The following is a 14,384-nucleotide window of genomic DNA, read 5'->3' as shown; positions in this document are numbered from 1 at the left end:
TAAGCCCCTCTGGGACCCCTGGAGCCTGGACGTAGGTATCTGTGCCCCCTATGAACTCCCTAAGTCTCCCAGGGACCCCTTCAGCCTGCATGTAGGTGGAACCATTCTGCCAGGCTGAACTGATATCAGCAAGGACTTGGTTCAATACTTAGGGGTCCCTTCCCTACAACATAATGCAAACCAGCTCGAACCCCCACCCAGTGACATGGGAAAATTTTACATACGCACCCCTAGGTGCCTCAAAGAGGCAATACATCCCTCTCGCAAGGACAGAGTCTGGGTGTAGCAGAAATCATTTAACAACGTGAGTTAAACAACATAGCATTAAATTGGGAAAACACCTCAACTAGGCCGTGTCCTTCTCCATGGGTTCTTGAGTCCAGCAATCCCCAAATCACCCCAAGACTCCAAAGTCCAATACCTCAAATGTTTCAAGAGTCCAGCAACCCCAAAATCATCCACAGTCCCACAACCCCAGAGTTCAAGAGTCTATCTGCAGGGTTTTCCCCCTGCTAGCCTGGGTAGAAAGGGGCACCTTTATGGTCCACTGCCAACTGCCCCGCCTCTTCGTGGGATTCTGCTTCCGCCTTCCCCACAAACTGCCCACCTCAGTCCACCAGCTGCTCTGCTCCTCCAGCCGACCTGTGATCTGCTCCAGCTGTCCCCAAAAACTGTTCTGCTCACCTCACTCTATAGGCCACTCCAACCATCCCACAAACTACTTCTCTCCATCAGTTATTCTGCTCCGCAATATATTTTCAGACTCCCCCACTATCAGGCACAGCTCTTTAACAATTCAGGTCAGGAACCTGGAACTTCTATTCTTAAGAAAATCAAAAATCACCTCTCCTATTCAACTGTTAAGAGACAAAAAAGTGTAATTAGTGTTTCTGGGTTATCCAAGGAGCCCACTCCCTTACCTAGCGAGTGCCACTCAATTGATGGTGAGAATCCCTGTCTCAAAGCAGTTTCACAGTTCCTCATCCACACACTCAGGGTGGCAACACTCCACATCTCACGCCCCAACAAAAAATAAACTGGAGATACCACAGCTGTCAAAGCAACAATCCCAGGCTGACGTGGCCGTGTCAGGCGGGGTGGGTGTGTCTATGCAAACACAATCAGCCCCTGACATTCTTTTCCATACTCACCATAATTCACCACCAGATGTCAGGGTAGAGTTCATCCTACTTTGCTTACATAGGTATCTGGGACCCCCACAGCCCCCAATCCCACTGGGACCTATCTAGTCTGGATAAAGGTATCTGTGCTCCCCACAAACCTCTAAGCCCCCCAGGGAACCCACAAGCCCAGATGTAGGCGTCTGTACGCCCCACAAACTCCCTAAGACCCACAGGATACCTCCAGCCTGTAGGTAGGTATCTATGACCCCCAGAGCCCCACAAAGACCCTCGGGACCCCTACAGCATGGATGTTTGTATCTGTGAACCCCACAAACCACCTAAGCTACCCAGGGCCCCCTACAATCGGGACATAGGTATCTGTTCCACCCCAATGCACCTAATTCCCCAGCCTAGACGTAGGTATCTCTGACCCTACGAATCCCCTAAGACATGACAGGACCCCTCCAGCATGGACATAGGTATATGTGCCCCCACAACCCTCCTAAGACCCCCAAAACCCCTCCAGCCAAGACGCAGGTATCTGTGCCCCCCACAAACCCCCAGGCCACGATGGGACCCCTCCAGCCTTGACATAGTTATCTGAGCTCTCCACAACCCCCCTAAGCCCCCCGGAACCTCTCCGGCCTAGATGCAGGTATCTGTGCCCAACACGAACCACCTAAGGCCCCCAGGACCCCTCTTGCCTGGATGAAGGTATCTGTGCCCCCCACAAAACCCTAAGCCCCCCCAAGATCCCTATAGCCTGGACGTAGGTATCTGTGCACCCTCACGAACCCACTGATCCTCCCAGCAACCCCTAAAGCATGGACGTAGGTATCTGTACCCCCAAATGCCCCAAAGCAACCCCGGCACCCCTACAGCCTCGAAATAGGTATCTGTGCTCCCCCACAACTCCCTAATACCCCCAGAACACCTCCAGCCTGGATGTAGATATTTGTGACCTCCAGGAACCTCCTAAGCCCTCCCCAGGACCTCTCCAGCCTGGACATAGTTATCTCTGCCTGCCACAAATGCCCTAAGACCCATAGGGCCCCGACCAGCCTGGCTGTAGGTGTGTGCATGCCACAGAAACCCTCTAAGCTCCCCAGGTCCCCCTCCAACTGGGACGTAGGTATCTGTGCAACTACAACCCTTTAAGTACCCCAAGGACCCCTCCAGACCATACGTAGGTTTCTGTGCCCCTCACCAACTCCCTAAATCTCCAGGGACCACTACAGCCTGGATATCTGTATCTGTGTTCACCACAACACCCTAAGCCATCCAGGGACCTCTCCAGCCCAGACATAGATATTTGTGTCCCTCATGAAGCCCCTAATCCCCACCAGAATGCCTCCAGCCTAGGCGTAGCTACCTGTGCCCCCCATGACCCCTAAGCCCCCCAGGGATCTCTAGAGCCTCTACATAGGCGTGCTGCTCTGTGCATTACCCTGCGTGGCCACATGGTGTCACTATTGCACCATGCAGCAAATGTTCTGTGCATTATCCTGTGTGGCCACACGGTGCGCTTTTGCTCCATGCGGGAAATGCTATGGGCAGTTCTGTGATGGAGTAGGGACTGTCTGTGTGGGGGATGGGAGAGCAGGGGGTGACTTTAGGACCGGACAAGTGCTCAGCCTGTAACCTGAGCCAGGTAGGGGGAGAGGAGTCAGCACCTTTGCCGGGGAAGCTGGACACAGGAAGGGGCCAGCTGGAGGGAGTTGGGTTAGTTCAGTTTCGGTTTTAGTCTGGGTGGTTGGAATTCAGGGAATCCCAAACTGTGAACTAAGTTTCCTGAAGCCCCAGAAGGACTCGATTGCAGGATCCTGCTTGTGCCTTCAAATTCTGCTGTATCCTTCGCTCTTGTTGTCCAATAAACTTTCTGTTTTACTGGCTGGCTGAGAGTCACTGTGAGTCCCAGGAAGAGCGGTGCAGGACTGGACTCCCCCACACTCCGTGACAGATCCTAAGCCCCTCTGGGACCCCTGCAGCCTGGATGTAGGTATCTGTGCCCCCAACCAAATACCTAAGACCCCCGGAGACCCCTCCAGCCTGAACTTAAGTATTGGTGCCCCCCACAAACCCCCTAAGCCCCTCAGGTACCTATACAGCCAGGACATTTGTATCTGTGCTCTATAGGGACTCCATAAGCCCCCCAGGACACTCCAGTGTGCACGTAGGTATATGTGCCCCTCAGAAACCCCCTAACCCCCCAGGAACCCCTACAGCCTGGACGTAGGTATTTGTACCCCCACAACCCCCCTAAACCCCCCGGGACATCTACAATCTGGACGTCGATATCTGTGCCCCTCACAAAACCTCTACCCCCCCCCCCCCGGGACTGATACAGCCTGGACATACATATCTGTGCCCACCCAAACCCCTAAGACCCCCTGGTACCCGTACAGCCTGGACATAGGTGTCTTGGGCCACCAAAAATCCCCTAAGATTCCCAGGATGCCTCCAGCCTGGACGTAGGTATCTATGCCCCCCAATAACCCTCTAAGCCCCCCTGGTACCACTACAGCCTGGAGATTCGTATCTGTGTCCCCCCAAAAACTCTCTAAGCCCCCCAGGGACCCCTACAGCCTGGACGTAGGTATCTGTGCACCCCAAGGCCCCTAAGATCCCCCGGACCCCTACAGCCTGGATGTAGGTGTGATGGTGCTGCCCGTGGGAGCCAGCTGAGGTCACTCAATCAGGGTGAACCGCAAACAAAACAGGACAGACAAATTCCAAACACTGCTGGTTATTCCGATACTTAGATTTACCAAGCCAACACAAAACAGCTTCTGTAGTACCTCACTGGTTACTTAGAAGTTTAAACCATGCAGTTCCCTTAAAGTACCCAGCCTCAGGCCTCCGTCCAGACACACCTGTCAGATAGGATGATGATTCCTGAAAATCTTACTTCATCATGTTAAAGAAAAGATTTTTCCGATCCCAAAGGATCAGCTACATACCCAGGTTCAATTATAACTTATATCTTACCTAAAATACATGCTATAGCCAATTCTTATTAACTAACCTAAAATTCATTAGAAAAGAAAAGAGAGAGTGTTGGTTAGAAGATTAATAGACATATCAACCTGAATTTAATTCTTGAGGTTCAGATACATAGTAGAGGTGAGCTTGTAGTTGCCAAAAGTTCTTTTAGAAATAGTCCATAAGTTATAGTCCAATTTCCATATTCAGGGTGGCTCCAGTCAATGACTGGGGATCTCAATCCTTGTGGCTTAAGGTTTCCCCCTCTTGAAACCCAAAGCAGATCTGAGACGAAGAAGGATCGTGTCCCAGGCTTCTTATACACTTCCAGCAGCCTTTCGGCCTGAGAAAACAATAGGCTTAACTCTCCTTCCAAACATCCTGGCAATTAGTACAGGATAATTTATCCATCAACAGTTCAAATATAGGTTACCACAACCTTCAAAGAGACACAGAGACAATAATACTATTTCACGCAAGTATTATCATAAATGTTAATATTCCTTTTTTGCTCTTTGAATTAAAACTATAGCAACAGACAAGACTTGTTTGCTTACATCACAAGACCTGAGCAAACATCTCCCCTTCTACCTCTAATAATGCAGACTTGCATTTCAGAGCACTGTTCATTTACATATCTTGCTAACCAGTTCTTAAGGTTCACCTATGAGTCAGGTCAGTTGGTGAGGAGAGTTAATTAACTCTTTCTGGCCCTGTCACCTTTCAATGAGATATTAGATTAGACTTATAATGTCACAGTCGCGGTGAGTCGACTGCTGCAGCTCCCCGTAGACTCTGCCTGCATCTCTCACCAAGCTGGAGTACAGCAGTCAAGGGGAGAGCACTCGATGTGTTGCATCTACACTGGTCGCTATATATCGACCCCCGCTGGATCGATCGCTGCCCACTGATTCGGCAGGTGGTATAGACATACCCTGAGTATCTGGTGATCGGAGCTGGACCCCAGAGGGGGACACATTGAAGGAACTCAGGGGTTAAGGTGCCTCTATTGTCAACTGTCAGGGCTGCTGTGGCTCAGAGGAGGGAGCTTGACTGCCTGGCAGGCTTAGACGCCACAAGCCTGGGAGGTGGAAGAAGTGATGTGGCCACGGTGTGCTCGGGGTGCTTGTGCTCGGAGCAGAGGTGAGCTGGGGCAACGGGAGGTGCCGCAGAGCAGAGCGGGGGAGTTGCCACAAGAAGGACGCCTCAGGGTGGAGTGGGGGAGCTGCCACGGATGGGGCACCTCAGGGTGGGGGTGCGGGGGGAGGAGGGCGCAAGGTGGAACTTTTTCCTAGGGCGTGAAACATCCTTGCACTGGCCCCGCCCCATGCCATGTCTGCAACCAGACTTGCACCCTCTGCCCTGCCTGCACCAGCCACGTCCTCTCTGCCCTGCCTGCCGCCAGCCCCACAGCCAGCCCCTGACACACCCCCTGCCCTGTCTCCAGCCAACTCCTGCTGCACCCCCCCTATGGCCCTGCCCAAAGCCAACCAGCCCCCACCCCCCCAGCCTGCACCAGCCCTGCACCCCCTGTCTGCAACCAGCCCCGCATCCCCTGCCATGTCTCCAGCCAACCCCTGATGCACCCCCCTTCCTCAAGCCAGCCAGCCCCGCATCCCTTTCCCTGCCTGCAGCCAGACCCTACCTCTAGCCAACCCCATGTCCACTGGTGCCCTGCAGTCCCCAGGGCAGTAACCCTGCACATGTACTTCAATGAAGGGGGCAGAGAGCAGCTGGGACCCACACATGTGCACACCCTAAGGTGACCAGACAGCAAGTGTGAAAAATCGGGACAGGGGGTGGGAGGTTTTAGGATTCTAGATTAGAAAAAGACCCCAAAATTCAGACTATCCCTATAAAATCGGGACATCTGGTCACCCTAGCACACCCCCAGGACTCCTGAGTTCCATTACTGGGTTTTCTATTGGTTCCACTGCTGATTGTTTTCCTTTTCCTGGGGGACTTTGGGCAAGTTGCTCCCCCCTCTAGGGCTCTGTCCCCAGCAGTTAAATGGGGATTTCATACTTTCCCGCTATTGGAAAGTGCTGGGAGAATCCCCCAGCAAAAGCTGCTCTGACAGTGCTAAGCAGCATCTGACCATTCAAGGGAGGAGCTCACTGCCCAGGAGGAGTGTTTGGCTCTGGGGTTTCACTTCAGCCCAGTTTAGAGAGAGGGGCCCAACCATGGAGTTTGGCTCAAGAAGATCAAGTCTCCAATTTGTTAAGGGTGTTTTGAATTCCAATCCTGTGCTACAAAGTGCTTGGTGTCTCTTGCAAATTTTAGACGCATGCTCTCCATTCCATTTTCCAAATCATTCATGAAAATATTGAATAGTTCTGGACCCCGGACAGATCCCTGCCGGACCAGCTAGGTACACTCTCTCCGTTGGACAGCCAGACATGGAGAAGGGCTCCTGGAGTCTGGGCTTTCAACTAGCTCTGCACCCACATTACACTGATTGCAGCTGGACTGCATTTCCCTCATTCACTTGTGAGAATGTCCTACGGAACTGTGTCAAAAGCCTTAGTAACACCAAGCTAGATCCCATCTACTGTTTACCCACCTCCACCAGGCCCAAAACCCTGCCAAAGAAGGAAAGAGGATTGGTTTGGAATGATTTATTCTTGACAAATCCATGCTCACTAGTCCTAAGAACCAAATGATCCTGTAGGTGCTGCTGACAAACTGATTATTTAAGAATGTATTGCAGGATCTCTCCAGCTATGGCAGTGAGGCTATCTAGTCTGTAAATCTCAGGGGTCTCTTTGTTCCCCTTTTAGAGAAAGGTCCTGTCTTGTTCATGGATGGGAAGATGTTCTTTTTCTGGGGTCACAGACGAGAACTGGGGCACAACATCTGGTTTGTTAAGGCCACAAAAATGGAGGCAGGAACCTCTTCTGTCCTGCTGGCAAAGAACCCCAGGTACCTAAAAGACAGGATTCACATCCCTGAATGGACTTTAAAAAGGGCAGTGGTTAAAAAGTTTGGCCCTGACCATTTCCTGTTTCCACAGACTAGACATTTTAGCAAACTTTAGAATTTGTTGGTGCTAAACACTGTGAAACTCCCCTTTCTCCTTCACACAGGGCTTTAACACCCTTCTCTCACTCAGGCTCACCACTGCCCAGAGTTCGAGAATTGTTCCTGTTCCCATTGGACAGATGGGGAGGAGCCTGAGGTCCACAGAAGGGAAGTGACCTCCCCAAGGGCCTACACAGCAAGGCGGTGGCAGAACCAGAAAGAGAAGCCACCAGTCTTGACTCCTGTTCTAACTGGACAACAATCCCCACCCCCCCAGAGGCAGGGATAGAGCTCATTAATCAGAGGTGGTGGAGAAATGTCATTGAAACCTGTTTCTGTCAGAAAATCCCATTCAGACTAAACCAGATTTGTTTCTCTGAAATCATAACAAGTGGGATAAAAGTTCTTTGCAAAAATATTTTGTTGCAAAACAAAAGCATCTCCTGTTTGTCACAGTGTGTTAAATTGTCTCGTCGCACACAAAGAGGAGACACTTGGATCTCAAACATTACATAAGTAGCTTCAATCTGAGCTAAGTCGTTGCTGCTCTTAACAATTTCAAAATAAAAACATACAAATCAAATAGACTATTTCAGCTATTCTATTATATCATAATCTGCTCTAAGTAAACGTGATAGGACACCTCATATTATGCACTACTTATAGTGACACTCTCCAATGGATCCCCATCCTCCACCCACCGTCAAGTAGGTAGGAGGAGATCATTATTATCTCTACCTGAAAGAGGGAAAAGCTAAGGCTGAGAAAGGAGAATTGACTTGTCTTAGGTTACACAGCCAGGCAGTGGCAGAGTTGGGAATAGGACCGAAGAGCCCTGATTTTCAAACTAACCATCGGATCTTGAATTTCAGACATTGAATGACCTGAATAAAGTGCTCTCAGATGAGCTCCAGACCAACAACAGTGACAGTAATAATTCACTAAGTATTTCAGGAGAACTGCAATGTTAGAGAGAATTATGAACTGCTCAGAGACAATTAATGCAGAGAAGCAGCAAAATTCATCAAACATATAACTGATTCTGACTTATTTCCTTGGTCTTAAAAGAGAACAACAAGGACCTGACCCTCCTCCCTGTCAATAACCCCCTGCTCAGCCAATCAGGACAGAGACTGAGGATGGGAGGCTGAGGGTTCTCAGCAGACAGCCCAAAGGATGGCCAAGGTCACTGGTGGGGATCACTGCCCGAGCACTAGTTCAGTCCCACATATTTGGGTGGACCTCCCACAGTGGGAGCTGCAGAGCACTGCCCCGCAACACACACACACACACACACACACACACACACACACACACACACACGCATGCACATCCTGGTGTTGGAAGGGGAACAGGAAAAAGGACAAAAGAAGCAAGAGACGAAGAGAAAGGAAGGATGGATGGAGGAAAAGATGAAACAAAAAGGACAAACCCTAATGTCCCCAGTGATTCTAAGGGACAAAATCCCAGGTGAGAAATAAAATTCTACCTCTTTAAGCTCGTGCTTTCCATGCCTAGAATTCAACTCTCACCAGATGGATCAGACTGAACAGGTTTCAAACCTCCAGGAGGCTCTTACCTTCTAAACAGGGATGGCTGCTTTCTAGTAAAATCACAAAAAGGGAAGGAGAAAACTCAAAAGAGGTTTCTCCTGGCGCTCACGTCCGTGAATCCAAATACTCTCTCAGTCCTAAAAGAGAGACCTGGAGAAGGAGACTTGCTGAAGCAAAGCCACAGGGGTCTCTGAGGTTTCCCTGGCCCCTTCGTCCTTCTCCTGCCTGGCTGATGTTATCATCTCTCTGTGATGTCACTACATCCTCATCTCCTTTGACCAATAGTCTGAGGTCCTGCAAAAGGCCTTTGTGATGTCACTGCCACACCCCTCCCTTGCTGTGCTAATGTCCTGCCCCTGGCCAGGCACTTTGGAGGTTTGAGCTACTCCCTGTGGATCACTCCACTCAAGGAGCGTTCGTTCTAGGAAGCAAGCTGGCTAGACAGGAAAACATCAGACACTGCTCCCAATGCTACACTCAGTTTTTCAGAAGTTAGTCGACTTTATGGCCAGAAGAGACCATTAGAGCATCTAATCTGACCCCCTGCATATCACAGGCTTCCTGTATGACATAAAATCTACTTTTGGAGCAAACCCATTCCAGAAAAGCATGTAGTCTTCATTAAATGACATCAAGAGACGCTGAATCCACCACTTTCCTTGGTAGCTTGTTCCTGTGGTGAATCATCCTCGCTGTTGAATATTTGTGCCTTAGTTGTAATAGGAATTTGTCTCTTTTCAACTTCCAGCCATTCGGTCTTTTTATGCCTTTCTCTGATTGATTAAAGAGCCCTTTAACACTCAATCTTTTCTCTCCATTAAGGCACTTCAACACTTCAATTAAGTCACCTTTCAATCTTCTTTTGAGAAGCTAATCAGGTTGAGCTCTTTCAATAGCTCACTAGAAGGCATTTTTCTCCAGCCCTCAGAACGTTTGGTGGCTCTTTGCTGCCCCAGCTCCAATTTCACAACATCTGTTTCAAATGAGGACACGAAAACTGGAGGCAGTATTCCAGTATCAGTCTCACTGATGCCGTGTCACCTCCTGTGACCTTATTGACATAATCTGTAACTGTATAGATAACTGTTGTGACCACTGTCCTATATTTGCAGCCAATATTGTAGAAAGGTTGTCGTATAAGGGGTCTATGGAGAGGTTCTGACTGGCTGATTATAATTATGCTATCTCTAGATGTGTATCATTTTTTGTAGTTGACATTATGAATATTGGCTCTATGCTGTCCCTATTTCAAACTTGTTCTATGCTTCTGGGGAACACCCCAGCCAGACAAGTTGGTGTCAGTTCTGCCTAGCCTGCTTGATGGCCCATTAAGGACCATCAGCTATACAATCGACCCATTGAGAGAAGGCAGATACACCTTGTGACTCTGCAATGTATGCAGGGACCTGTCTATGGACAGAACTCTAAGGTTTTTCTGTGCCATGTGCTGGATAGAGTGTCCTTGGGACAAAGAAAGCAAAGACCACACTGCAAGAGACTATATAAGGCTGATGCCTTGTCTTCATCTTGTCTTCAGTCCTGCTTCATACCTCTGGAGGGACTTTACTACAAACTGAATCTCTGTACAAAGGACTGAATGACCCATCCCAGCTCTGGATGGACTCCAGAGACTTGATGTGAACCTCCTACAAGCCTGAACCAAGAACTTTGCCATTACTGGATGTGAAGGGTTAAAATCCATGTGCATTTTATAGAACAACCTGGTCTATGGATTGTGCCAGCTCTTTTCCAGACCCAAAGTCCAAAGTATGGTCAAGAGACCAGAGGCCTAGGAAATAGTGACCAGCTAAGAGAAAGCTTGGTTAACAGAAAGTCTTGTTTGCTAAGATAAGCCTGGTAAGCAAATTGCCAGCTGTTGGAGCTAAGAACTAAAGAATTGTGTCTTATTCAGAGATGCAGATTGAACAAAGAATCCCTGTTCCTATTGTGTTTGTTTCTTCTGTAGAGAGGAGACGTTCTTCCCACAGAGCCAGTCTTGAGTTTATGAAGAGTTGGCACATCTTAGTATAAGATATGGCATCCTTCCACCTCCCTTCCCAGGGACCAATGCCTTGCCTTAAGACACACAGAAAACAATCTTTATTGCCATATACTTTCACTGTTTCTTTGCTTTAAACCCTAGGAATGTACCTGTTGGACAATCAAAGGAGTTGCTCCATTCCTATGGACCCCAAATTAGAATTCAACATATATATTTTATACTAATAACATTTTATCAAAGTATTAATGTTAACTTGCTAACTTGAGACCACGGGTGGAGGCATTATGTGACCTGTTAACCATTGGCTAATGTGCTTATCTTGTCTTGCTACAAAACTTATCCTGGGGTGTGGAACTGCCTACCCCATCACTTTCCCCCGCCTGTGGAAAAAGTATATATTCTATTGTATTCAATTAATTTGCAGTGTCTCTGAGCATAATAAGCAAGTGGACACTCCACCAGTGCTATGTGTAATAGACTCCTATGCTTGCCCTCTACACAGTGTGGATTTATGTCCTTCAGAGAACAAAGAACAAGCTGGAGACCAGGTGAGCAGGTTGCCTGGGAAACAGAACAAAGGAGGGACAAAGGACCTGGCTGAGTGGGGCTGTTGGAAGCAAGGAGTCTGTTGGTTTGGGGACTTGACGGGAGAGCCCAGGGTCTGAGTTCTAGGTCTACCCAAGATGGACGTTACAGAATCTTCCTGCCTCCTGTGCTAACAGAGAACTTTCCCAGGCTGGATTCCAGACCACTAATAAACCTTTGGTTTTACAACGCTGGCTGAGAGTCACTGGTGATTGTGGAAGTTGGGGGTGCATGACTCCCCTTCGGGATGAGGGGTGTAAGGCTTTCCCAGGTGTCCTGCTAAGGTGACTCACTACAGGAAGCTCCTGGTGTGGAACGGGGGTGCTGAAAAGTCCAAGGTCAGTCCTAGGAGGGCTGAGGACAAGGAGGCTTCCCCTAGTGAGAGCGTCCCCTGGGGGGGTGTCACACTGATGACGACTCTGCCTGGGTTTGGCTCAGAGCACGGAGCATGTGTCCACCTCCCATGATGTGACCTGCAGGCTCCACTCTGGCAAAGCTCCCTATCCCTGGGCATTAGCATCACTAGCTCCTGCTTAGTGACTAGGGGTCAGTTTAGGGCAGCGGTCCCCAATATGTGGAGCATGACTCGTATGGGGGCACAGAGGAATGTTCATGGGGATACCTCAGGGCCCGAGCCAGCCCCCATGGAGGGCAGGGAGGGAGCACCACTCAGTCTCACTCTGTCCCAGTTCTTCACTCACCCTATCCTCAACCTAAGCCCCTGGCCCAGGTGTGACCCCCTTACCTGTTTCTGCACCCCTCTCCCCAGCAAGCAACAGCCCCACTCCCAGCCCTGGTTCTCGACCGTGGTTTCCGAGGGGCCGCAGACACGGATAAAGAGGCACAATGTGAAAAGTTTGGGGACCACTGGTTTAGGGTGACATCCTGAGTTGCTTCTCTGCAGTCCAATAAAAGGTATTCTTCACTCACCTACCCCTCCATCAGGATGGACTAGGTATGTTCTGCTGCCCTTCACTCATACAGGAAGGAGAGTAACATTTCATTCCACTCAATCCTATAGTGATTTGTAACCCAACACCACCAAAACTGGTCATTTTGGGAAAGTGGCCCCATCATACTGCATATCTAGGCAGAGTAGGTGTGTCTGTGCAAACACGGTCTGTTCCTGAAGTCTTTCCCCAGCTCATCTCTACATGTGAGGGGGGAGCTCATTCAGACCCAGCTTCTGCTTAGTATTTAAAAACCCCTTAGTGTCCCTATCACTGCCAGCCTTAGATTGCTTCTCCTGTCCTTGTTCTAGCAGCTCAGATGAGATGACTGAGTGGTTAAGGTGATGGACTGTTAATCCATTGTGCTCTGCATGCATGGGTTCAAATCCCATCCTCATTGGATGTATTTAATCTTCACCCCTCCTTTATAGACAACCATCTCTCCCTTTGGTACAATGACAGATCAAACAATGTTGCTTCTTGCAAACAAAAACCTTCCCAGAAACTCCAGTCCCCCTTTGCTTTAAATAAAATGTCTAAATCCCACATTTCTAAAAAAAAATTCTCTAGTCTTGTATTTCTTAGTTTTTATCTCAAAAGGTAACAGACTCATAATCTCCCCCAAACACTCTGGGACCTGCCCAAATAATTAAAATACCCCCATCCTGAGCAAGGCCACAACAGTGAACCAGAGCTAGTGTCTATGCCAAGCTACTCTGAAGGGAGCAACTCAAACATTTTCTCCCTACTTCCCTTGGCAAAGTCTGACTGAGAAAACAAAATTCCCCAAACTGAAAATTTTCTGCTGAAAAACCAGTAGTAGTTTGGGGACTTTGATTTGAATGTATTATTATTCTCTTCTGATTTCTGAATTATTTCAGTGAAGTGTTTGTCCACCAGCTGTGTTTACAGGTGTTGAGTTGTGGGGGAAAGAGACCAACTCATGATGTCTCTACCCCTCTTTCAGAGTTTCTTCCAACTTGCTAGGAAGTACCTTTGCTAGGATGTGAGTCAAGCAGTGTCCATTGTCGCTGTGCTATCTCGGAGAAGTCTGCATTGTACACGGTTCCTGGGATAGTCCTTGGGAATGTGGATCCCTTTAATGGGCCAGCAGTGAGTCTGACTTCTCCATTGTCATACCTGACAGGCTGGTGGTGGGCATTTCCCAACCTCATAACATATTTCAGTAACTCACACAGAACAAAACTTCATAACTTCCCAACCAATGCTACACACACAGTGCAACATGATATTAAGGTTCAACAAACCAAGACTTTTGAAAGGATACCTCACCAGGCAGACTTTTTACAAACCGTGTCATCATTATATGAGTGGTGAATATGGGGCTTCCAGGTGCTGCTTTGAGCTCAGCGTGCCACACCTGGGCTGACATTGCAATGGAGACGTACCCGTAGAGTCCATCTCTTCTGGGATAAAGATGGCAGCATGGCTGTCCTGTGTCATCTGACTTGGGCTTATGGAGTTAAAGCTGTGGGGCTAAAAACTGTGGTGCAGATATTTGTGTTCACATTTAAGCCTGGGTTTGGAAACCATCACTCCTCGTTGGGTCTCTGAGGTTGGGCTTAAGTCCATATGTCTGCACTGTTATTTTATAGTCTTGCAGTCCAAACCCCATAAGCCTGAGTCAGCTGGCCGGGTTTTGAGACAGGTGCCTTGGGTGTGTTAATCGCAGTGTAGACATGACATTAGGCTACATTTCTAGTGCAATGAAACACCCACGACTAGCCTGTGTCAGATTAATCAGGATCATGCAGCTTGGGCTGTAGTAAAGTTGCAGTGTCTGTGTCTCAGCTCAGGCTCAGTCCCCTGCTCTAGGAGCCCAGAAGGTTGGGAGGGAGTTTAGCGAGTGGAAATGGTAAAACTGCAGTGGAGTATTACCCTGGACTCATGGCATTTCTCCATTGGTCTATCTGCTTTGGGGCAGGGACAATAACACGTCCTGCTGCATTCGTTATTTCAAAGGGCAGTTTAGGATTTTCATTTTCAAACATGGTGCACAAAGCAGGACTCAACCCTCGGCATAAACTAAACAAGCTGCCCACTGATTCTGGCAGCCACAAAAAGCATTTGGTGTGAGAGCTCAAACCTGCCCCTGTCCCAGAGGGAGGGGGTCGTCTGCGAGGGGACTGGACTACTGACCTATCAG

General features: G+C 48.9%; 2 protein-coding genes and 1 non-coding gene across 5 annotated transcripts in view; 1 reads left to right on the top strand and 2 right to left on the bottom strand.

Annotated features, from left to right (window-relative positions):
• The window catches only part of LOC127039397 (zinc finger protein 501-like), a 190,263-nt gene that overhangs the window by 124,964 nt on the left and 50,915 nt on the right, over positions 1–14,384 (bottom strand). The gene's annotated exons all lie outside the window — the stretch shown is intronic.
• LOC127039730 (zinc finger protein 79-like) overlaps positions 1–14,384 on the bottom strand; it is a 74,437-nt gene that overhangs the window by 53,912 nt on the left and 6,141 nt on the right. The window lies entirely within an intron of this gene.
• Positions 12,536–12,617, top strand: TRNAN-GUU (transfer RNA asparagine (anticodon GUU)). The gene has a single exon. It is a non-coding gene; the product is annotated as a tRNA-Asn (tRNA).

This window comes from Gopherus flavomarginatus, chromosome 23 (assembly GCF_025201925.1).
Source record: "Gopherus flavomarginatus isolate rGopFla2 chromosome 23, rGopFla2.mat.asm, whole genome shotgun sequence".
Classification (NCBI taxonomy): Eukaryota; Metazoa; Chordata; order Testudines; family Testudinidae; genus Gopherus; species Gopherus flavomarginatus.
This window is presented reverse-complemented; position numbering and strand designations above follow the sequence as displayed.